Source organism: Bos grunniens, chromosome 14 (genome assembly GCF_055505025.1).
Source record: "Bos grunniens cultivar Pamir isolate PY7600 chromosome 14, Bosgru_T2T1.0, whole genome shotgun sequence".
NCBI classification, from domain to species: Eukaryota; Metazoa; Chordata; class Mammalia; order Artiodactyla; family Bovidae; genus Bos; species Bos grunniens.
The window spans coordinates 1,789,185-1,797,440 of NC_141178.1; the positions used below are offsets into that span (position 1 = coordinate 1,789,185).

Consider the following 8,256-nt stretch of genomic DNA (forward strand, 5'->3'; position numbering starts at 1 on the left):
GTCACGTTGCGAGTCAGGGCTTCACGTTTATCACCCCGCTTGCTCTGAGGGCACAAAGCCCCCAGGAACCCGACTGGCTGTGATGGGCCCTGGAGACTTGTCTCCATCCTTGTGGATCCCTGTCTCCCCGCCTGCAGCCAAGGTTAAAACCACCCAGTGTTGATCATCGCATCCTCAAAGGCTGTCTAGAGAAGGTAAAAAATGTTCTCATAAGCAGTCTTGCAGGCAGGAAAAATATAGGTTTGAGGGACTGCTGGCTCGACCCGTTTGTGATATGGTTATAAAATGAGAACTATGATTTTGTTTCTTATATATTTTACAGCAAGTAAAATGAGGGCGTGGAAGCCACTTGTGAAGCCTGTTCCAGGGGCAGGAGCCTTGCCCAGGTCCCCTGCGCTCAGGACGAGAGTGGGAATTACGTGTGCAAGAGCTCAATTGTGGCCTTAGAAGGCTAACTCACTCTTCCAGGTCAATTTCATCTGTGTGCTCTGATTGTTGTTATCATTCTTTGCTGGGCCCCTTCTGCTTTGAGCTTGTTTTATATAAAGGTCCTTACGTTTGTTATTTTTTGAGTAACTGGGAAAATCCTTTGCCACAATTTTCAGCTGCTCCACAGCAAAACTTCCTTCTTTTGCTTTTCTGTTCTTGTTCCTTTCCTTTTATGTACTGGTAGCTTTCTTACATAGATCCTGCACTTGATCGTTCCTCATCTTGAAAAGACAGGAAATCTTTCCAGATCAGAAATTTGTGTGAGATCTGCGTGTGCATAGAGGTGTGTGTGTATTCACACATGTGCACGTCGGATTGAGGCTAAAGGAACTTTGCTCCGGAGTCGTTGTGTGGGTAGTCGGCTCTTTGTGCAGTTCAGCTCAACAAGATGCACAGTGCGGACTTGTCTCCCCTTTTCCTCCGCTAGGCTTCCCTGGTGGCTTAGACGGTAAAGCATCCGCCTGGAATGCGGGAGACCCAGGTTCGATCCCTGGGTCAGGAAGATCCCCTGGAGAAGGAAATGACAACCCACTCCAGTACTCTTGCCTGGGGAATTCCATGGTTGGAGGAGCCCAATGGGCTACAGTCCATGGGGTCGCAAAGAGTCGGATGCGATTGAGTGACTTCATTTCACTTTGCTCCACTGCAGCAAGATTGGTTATGAAACAGGGCCTGTGCGACCTCTCCTTCAAGCCATTTTTTGAGCCAGATCCTAATCACCTGGCATCCACCTGCTAATTTTGGTTGATACTGTTATTACAAAGTTATTACATTTTAGTATTATGAAGATAATGGTTTTTTTAATGGTTTGGTTGTAAGATGTAACTGGGAATCGCACAAGGTTAGAATGCTGAGGCTGTAATTTTGTGCGGGGCCTGTATGTCAAAAGTCAGGTCTCTAAAAACTCAGAAATAGTGTTTTCCGAATCAAGGTATACAGCTGTAATACAATTCTGTATTTTTGGAAATGGAAAAAGAATACTGACTGTTTTTCCACTAGAGCCAGCATAGGCTCCTATATGGAGATATGAAACTAGTAAAAGAAAACGAGTGACTTATGCTGTCGCAGCTTTATTTTCTCAAATCATTTGTTTACATAGTAACCAATCAAATAGATCAGAAGTGTTTATGATGGAAAGTAAAAATTACTAGCCTCTTCTTTCCAAACCCCTGCCCACCCCCAGAGGCAGTCTTTTTAAAGGGTTGCACTATTATCAATTTCTCAACTGGATGGTGTGACCACGCCTCTTTTTTTTGCTTTACTAACTTAATAAATTATCTGCCTGTTGTGTAATGTACATCATCACTTTTATGGCACCTGTTATTTTCAGTCATGCTTCTGTAGGGCACAGCTAGATTGGAGGGTGGCCTTGAGAAGAATGGGTGTGAAGGAGTCAGCGTCAACAAGCACAGTCAGTTCTGCGGAGTGACTGCTCCAAATGGAGCTAGAAAAATGGTCCTATAGTCAGAGTGGCATGCGCTGTAAGAAAGGTGTTTGTTTGTATTTTTTTCTTTGTGTGTGTGTATGCTCACTCAGTCGTGTCTGACTCTTTGCGACCCCAGGGACTGTAGCCCACCAGGCTCCTCTGTCCATGGTATTCTCCAGGTAAGAATACTGGAGTGGACTGCCATTTCCTCCTCCAGGGGATCTTCCCCACCCAGGGATCCAGCTCACGTCTCTTGTGTCTCCTGCATTGGCAGGCGGATGCTTTACCACTGTTTCACCTGGGGAACATCATTGCTTCTTTAGAACTAGAGAACTTACATGTTTGTAAGTCATTGGGAAAATGGAAAAGATGGAGCCATGCAGGGGAGGTAAGAAGGATCCAGAGCCATGTCCCCCGGAACAGAAGCCTGAGTGGGGTTTGCTGCAATAGCCGAGGGGCTGGCTTTAGACGCTTCACTGTTACAACAGCTCATCCATCTGAAGCATCAGAAGAAATACACAGGATTTTGCAGTTAGTTCCCTTGCATTCTTTCTGCTCTTTCCTTGTTATTTTTATTATAATTTGTTTCTATTGGTTGGCCTTTTAACTTCAAATGATACATTTATCATTCTGAATCTTTCCCCCATCTTATTTTTGTCTTCTTTACATCCCACATTACTTGCCTGTTATCAAGCTCTTAGTTTAGATATTTTGTCCTGAGGTCAGAACAAAATATTGCTAAGTCTTCTATGCTTTGGACACAGATTAAAAGTTCAAAACAATATGCATAGCATACATTACCATAACTCCTATTATCCCTTCACTCCAATTTGGATAGGTAGTTGTTTTCAGGGGGAAAAAAATCACCTTTCAGATGTTCTCCATCATTAATATCTGGTTAGTCCACTAGATACAACCATCCTTTTTGCTTTCTTTTCCTCATTTTGTTGTATTTTGAACTGTGGTGTTGGAGAAGACTCTTGAGAGTCCCTTGGACTGCAAGGAGATCCAACCAGTCCATTCTGAAGGAGATCAGCCCTGGGATTTCTTTGGAAGGAATGATGCTAAAGCTGAAACTCCAGTACTTTGGCCACCTCATGTGAAGAGTTGAGTCATTAGAAAAGACTCTGATGCTGGGAGAGATTGGGGGCAGGAGAAGAAGGGGACAACAGAGGATGAGATGGCATCACTGACTCGGTGGACATGAGTCTGAGTGAACTCCGGGAGTTGGTGATGGACAGGGAGGCCTGGCGTGCTGCAATTCATGGGTCGCAAAGAGTCGGACACGACTGAGCGACTGAACTGAACTGAGTATAGCCTCAAAATCTTTTAACAGGCACATTGTATCAACATCTCTAAACATGTCTTGTTTTCATATCGTCTTAGTAGCTTTTTTTTTTTTCCTGGTTGTTTATTTATTTATTTTTTTATAATTTTATTTTATTTTAAACTTTACATAATTGTGTTAGTTTTGCCAAACATCAAAATGAATCTGCCACAGGTATACATGTGTTCCCCATCCTGAACCCTCCTCCGTCCTCCCTCCCTATACCATCCCTCTGGGTCGTCCCAGTGCTTTTTAATGTTTGAAATTATAATTTTAAAATATCTTTTCCTTGAGAAAATTGAAGGCATTCTTTCATTACGTTTGAGCATCTAGTGTTGATGATGAAATATCTAATAATACGAGAAAAGCTAATATATGGTGCCAGAAACTATTCTTAGCATTATCTCTCTCTGTCTATAATGATATCTATGTGTGCATGCTAAGTCCCTCCAGTCATATCTGACTCTTTGTGACGCTATGGACTGTAGCCTGCCCAGCTCCTCTGTCCATGGGATTCTCCAGGCAAGAATACTAGAGTGGCTTGCCATGCCCTCCTCTAGGGGATGGCCCCTACCCAGGGACTGAACCCAGGTCTCATAAGTCTCATTGGCAGGCAGGATCTTTAATACTAGAGCAAGCTGGGAAGCCCACTTACATCTCTATATCAAATCTATGTGTATGTGTTTATTCAATTCTTACAGTATCCCTATAAGATAACATCATTACATCCATTCTACAGAAAAGAAACTTGGGAACTGACAAGTCAATAACATTCTCAAGATCATGAAGCTTGCAAGTAGCTGTGTCAGGACTCAAATCAGAATGTCTAAATTTAAAAAGGAAAAGACTTAATCACTGGGGTCTGTGGCCTCTGGTCTGTGCCAGTTCATCTGTAATTTTCTTTTCTGTTCAGTGCAGTTCAGTTCAGTTGCTCAGTCGTGTCTGAATCTATCGACCCCTTGGACTGCAGCACACCAGGCCTCCTTGTCTATCAGCAGCTCCGGGAGGTGGCTCAAACTCTTGTCCATCGAGATGGTGATGCCATCCAACCATCTCATCCTCTATCATCCCCTTCTCCTCCCACCTTGTCTTTCCCAGCATCAGGGGCTTTTCCAATGAGTCAGCTCTTTGCATCAGGTGGCCAAAGTATTGGACATTCAGCTTCAGCATCAGTCCTTCCAATGAATATTCAGGACTTATTTCCTTTAGGATGGACTGGTTGGAGCTCCTTGCAGTCCAAGGGACTCTCAAGAGTCTTCTCCAGCACCACAGTTCAAAAGCACCAATTCTTCAGTGCTCAGCTTTCTTTATAGTCCAACTCTCATATCCATGCATGACTATTGGAAAACCCATAGATATGACTGGATGGACCTTTGTTGACAAAGTAATGTCTCTGCTTTTCAATATGCTATCTATGTTGGTCATAGCTTTTCTTCCAAGGAGCTAGTGTCTTTTAATTTCATGTTTGCAGTCACCATCTGCAGTGATTTTGGAGTCCAAGAAAATAAAGTCTGTCACAGTTTCCATTGTTTCTCCATCTATTTGCCATGAAGTGATGGGACCGGATGCCGTGATCTTAGTTTTCTGAATGTTGAGTTTTAAGCCAGCTTTTTCACTGTCCTCTTTCACTTTCATCAAGAGGCTCTTTAGTTCCTCTTCACTTTCTGCCATAAGGGTGGTGTCATCTGCATATCTGAGGTGATTGAGATTTCTCCCAGCAATCTTGATTCCAGCTTGTGCTTCATCAGCCCAGCATTTCTCATGACATACTCTGCATATAAGTTAAATAAGCAGGGTGACAATATACAGCCTTGACATACTCCTTTTCCTGTTTGGAACCAGTCTGTTATTCCATGTCCAGTTCTAACTGTTGCTTCCTGACCTGCATACAGATTTCTCAGGAGGCAGGTCAGGTGGTCTGGTATTCCCATCCCTTTCAGAATTTTCCACAGTTTATTGTGATCCACACAGTCAAAGGCTTTGGCATAGTCAATAAAGCAGAAGTAGATGTTTTTCTGGAACTCTCTTGCTTTTTCGATGATCCAATGGATGTTGGCAATTTGATCTCTGGTTCTTCTGCTTTTTCTAAAACCAGCTTGAACATCTGGAAGTTCATGGTTCACATATTGCTGAAGCCTGGGTTGGAGAATTTTGAGCATTACTTTACTAGCGTGTGAGATGAGTACAATTGTGCGGTAGTTTGAGCATTCTTTGGCATTGCCTTTCTTTGGGACTGGAATGAACTGACCTTTTCCAGTCCTGTGGCCATTGCTTTTCCAAATTTGCTGGCATATTGAGTGCAGCACTTTCACAGCATCATCTTTTGGGTTTGAAAGAGCTCCACTGGAATTCCATTACTTCCACTGCTGCTGCTGCTGCTAAGTCACTTCAGTCGTATCTGACTCTGTGCGACCCCATAGATGGCAGCCCACCAGGCTCCCCCGTCCCTGGGATTCTCCAGGCAAGAGTACTGGAGTGTGTTGCCATTTCCCTCTCCAATGCATGAAAGTGAAAAGTGAAAGTGAAGTCGCTCAGTCGTATCCAACTCTTAGCGACCCCATGGACTGCAGCTTACCAGGCTCCTCCGTCCATAGGATTTTCCAGGCAAGAGTACTGGAGTGGGGTGCCATTGCCTTCTCCATCACCTCCATTAGCTTTGTTCATAGTGATGCTTCATAAGGCCCATTTGACTTCACATTCCAGGATGTCTGGCTCTAGGTGAGTAACCACACCATCATTGTTATGTGGGTAATGAAGATCTGTTTTTTATAGTTCTTCTGTGTATTTTTGCCACCTCTTCATAATATCTTCTGCTTCTGTTAGGTCCATACCACTTCTGTCCTTTATCGAGCCCATCTTTGCATGAAATGTTCCCTTGGTATCTCTAAATTTCTTGAAGAGATCTCTAGTCTTTCCCATTCTATTGTTTTCTTCTATTTCTTTGCATTGATCACAGAGGAAGGCTTTCTTATCTCTCCTTGCTATTCTTTGGAACTCCACATTCAAATGGGTATATCTTTCCTTTTCTCCTTTGCGTTTTGCTTCTCTTATATTCACAGCTATTTCTAAGGCCTCCCCAGACAACCATTTTGCCTTTTCACATTTCTTTTTCTTGGAGATGGTCTTGATCCCTGCCTTTTGTACAATGTCATGAACCTCTGTCCATAGTTCTTCAGGCACTCTGTCTTTCAGATTTAATACCTTGAATCTATTTGTCACTTCCACTGTATAACTGTAAAGCATTTGATTTAGGTCATACCTGAATGGTCTAGTGGTTTTCCCTGCTTTTCTTCAATTTAAGTCTGAATTTGGCAATAAGGAGTTCATGATCTGAGCCACAGTCAGCTCCTGGTTTTGTTTTTGCTGACTGTATAGAGCTTTTCCATCTTTGGCTGCAAAGAATATAATCAATCTGATTTCGGTATTGACCATCTGGTGATGTCCACATGTAGACTCTTCTCTTGTGTTGTTGGAAGAGGGTGTTTGCTATGACCAGTGCATTTTCTTGGCAGAACTCTATTAGCCTTTGCCCTGCTTCATTCTGTATTCCAAGGCCGAATTTCCCTGTTACCCCAGGTGTTTCTTGACTTCCTACTTTTGCATTCCAGTCCCCTATAATGAAAAGGACATCTTTTTTGGGTTAGTTCTAGAAGGTCTTGTAGGTCTTCATAGACCCGTTCAACTTCAGCTTCTTCAGCGTTACTGGTTGGGGCATAGGCTTGGATCACCGTGATATTGAATGCTTTGCCTTAATGGTTACTTTTTCTGTTAAGTAGCGTTTGCTCGTCCCTCCCCCGGGATGTTTTTGCATCTTCTCTTTACACTAGTAACTGGGCCCGCAGTTTTGCAGTGCTTCTTCCAGTCTTTTTGTTGCACGCTGGGAAGGACCTTTGAAGTAAATGCTGATGCCTGTTCAGACCTGCGGAATTCTTCCTACTGCTTTTCATCGTCATCGTTATGATCATCACCACCATCATTTTCCCCCTGTATTTGTTTTCTATTGCTATGTAATTTGTTACAAACTCATATCTATTTACTATTTCATAGTTCTTTAGGTGAGAAGTTCAGGTGGGTTTGGCTGGCTTCTTCAGTTAGCATCTCACAAAGTTGAAATTAAGGTGTTAGTAGGGCTGTGTGTTCTTCTTGGGGGGTTCATGGAAGAATCCGTTTTCTTGCTCATTCAGTTTGTTGGCAGAATTGAGTTCCTTGCGACTACAGAAACAGAGCCAGAGATGCAGAGAATGATGTATGAACACCAAGGGAGGACGTGGGTGGGGAGCGAAGAGTGGGATGAACTGGGAGGTTGAGATGGACACAGATGCACCAGTGATGCTCTGTATAAAATAGTTCACTCACCAGAGTCCACTCTACAGCTCAGGGAAGCCTGCTCAGCACCCTGTGGTGACCTAAACGGGAAGGAAATCCAGTAAAGAGAGCATGGACAGCTGGTTCACTTTGCCATGCAGTGGAAACCAACACAACATTCTAAAGCAACTGTATGCCAATACAAATCGGTTTTTAAAAGGAGCTGAGGTCCCTGTTGCCTTGCTGACTGTCACCCAGGGTCCGCTCGCAGTTCCTACAGGCTGTGTGCATTCCCTGGCACACGGCCCCGCTCCATCTTAAAAGCCGGCATGACCTCACTGATGCTTCCAGTCTCCTACTTCCTTATCTTTATCAGCCAAATTCTATGCTGTTAAAAGGCTCACCTGATTAAAATGAGTCTACCTAGACAATGCTCTCCTGATTAACTTAAAGGCAACTGACTGACTACCTTTTTACATCTGCAAAATCCCCTTTGCCAGATAATGTAATATAGTCACAGGTTCAATATCTTGTCATATATAGCATTTTAAGGTCAATTTAAAAATTATTTCTGCCACAGCCACTCTCTATTTTCTGTTTCCTTTACTGATGTGTGTTGTGTGTTTTTGACTGGTTCTCTGTGTTATTTTTATTTTTTCTATGTTTTCCACGTTTCTGCCTTTTTCTTCTATATTTTAGGAGATTTCTT

General features: G+C 43.1%; 1 non-coding gene across 1 annotated transcript; it reads left to right on the top strand.

The window, feature by feature from the left end:
- The first annotated feature begins 919 nt into the window (after positions 1-919).
- Positions 920-992, top strand: TRNAS-GGA (transfer RNA serine (anticodon GGA)). Its single transcript has one exon. It is a non-coding gene; the product is annotated as a tRNA-Ser (tRNA).
- Positions 993-8,256: the final 7,264 nt, after the last annotated feature.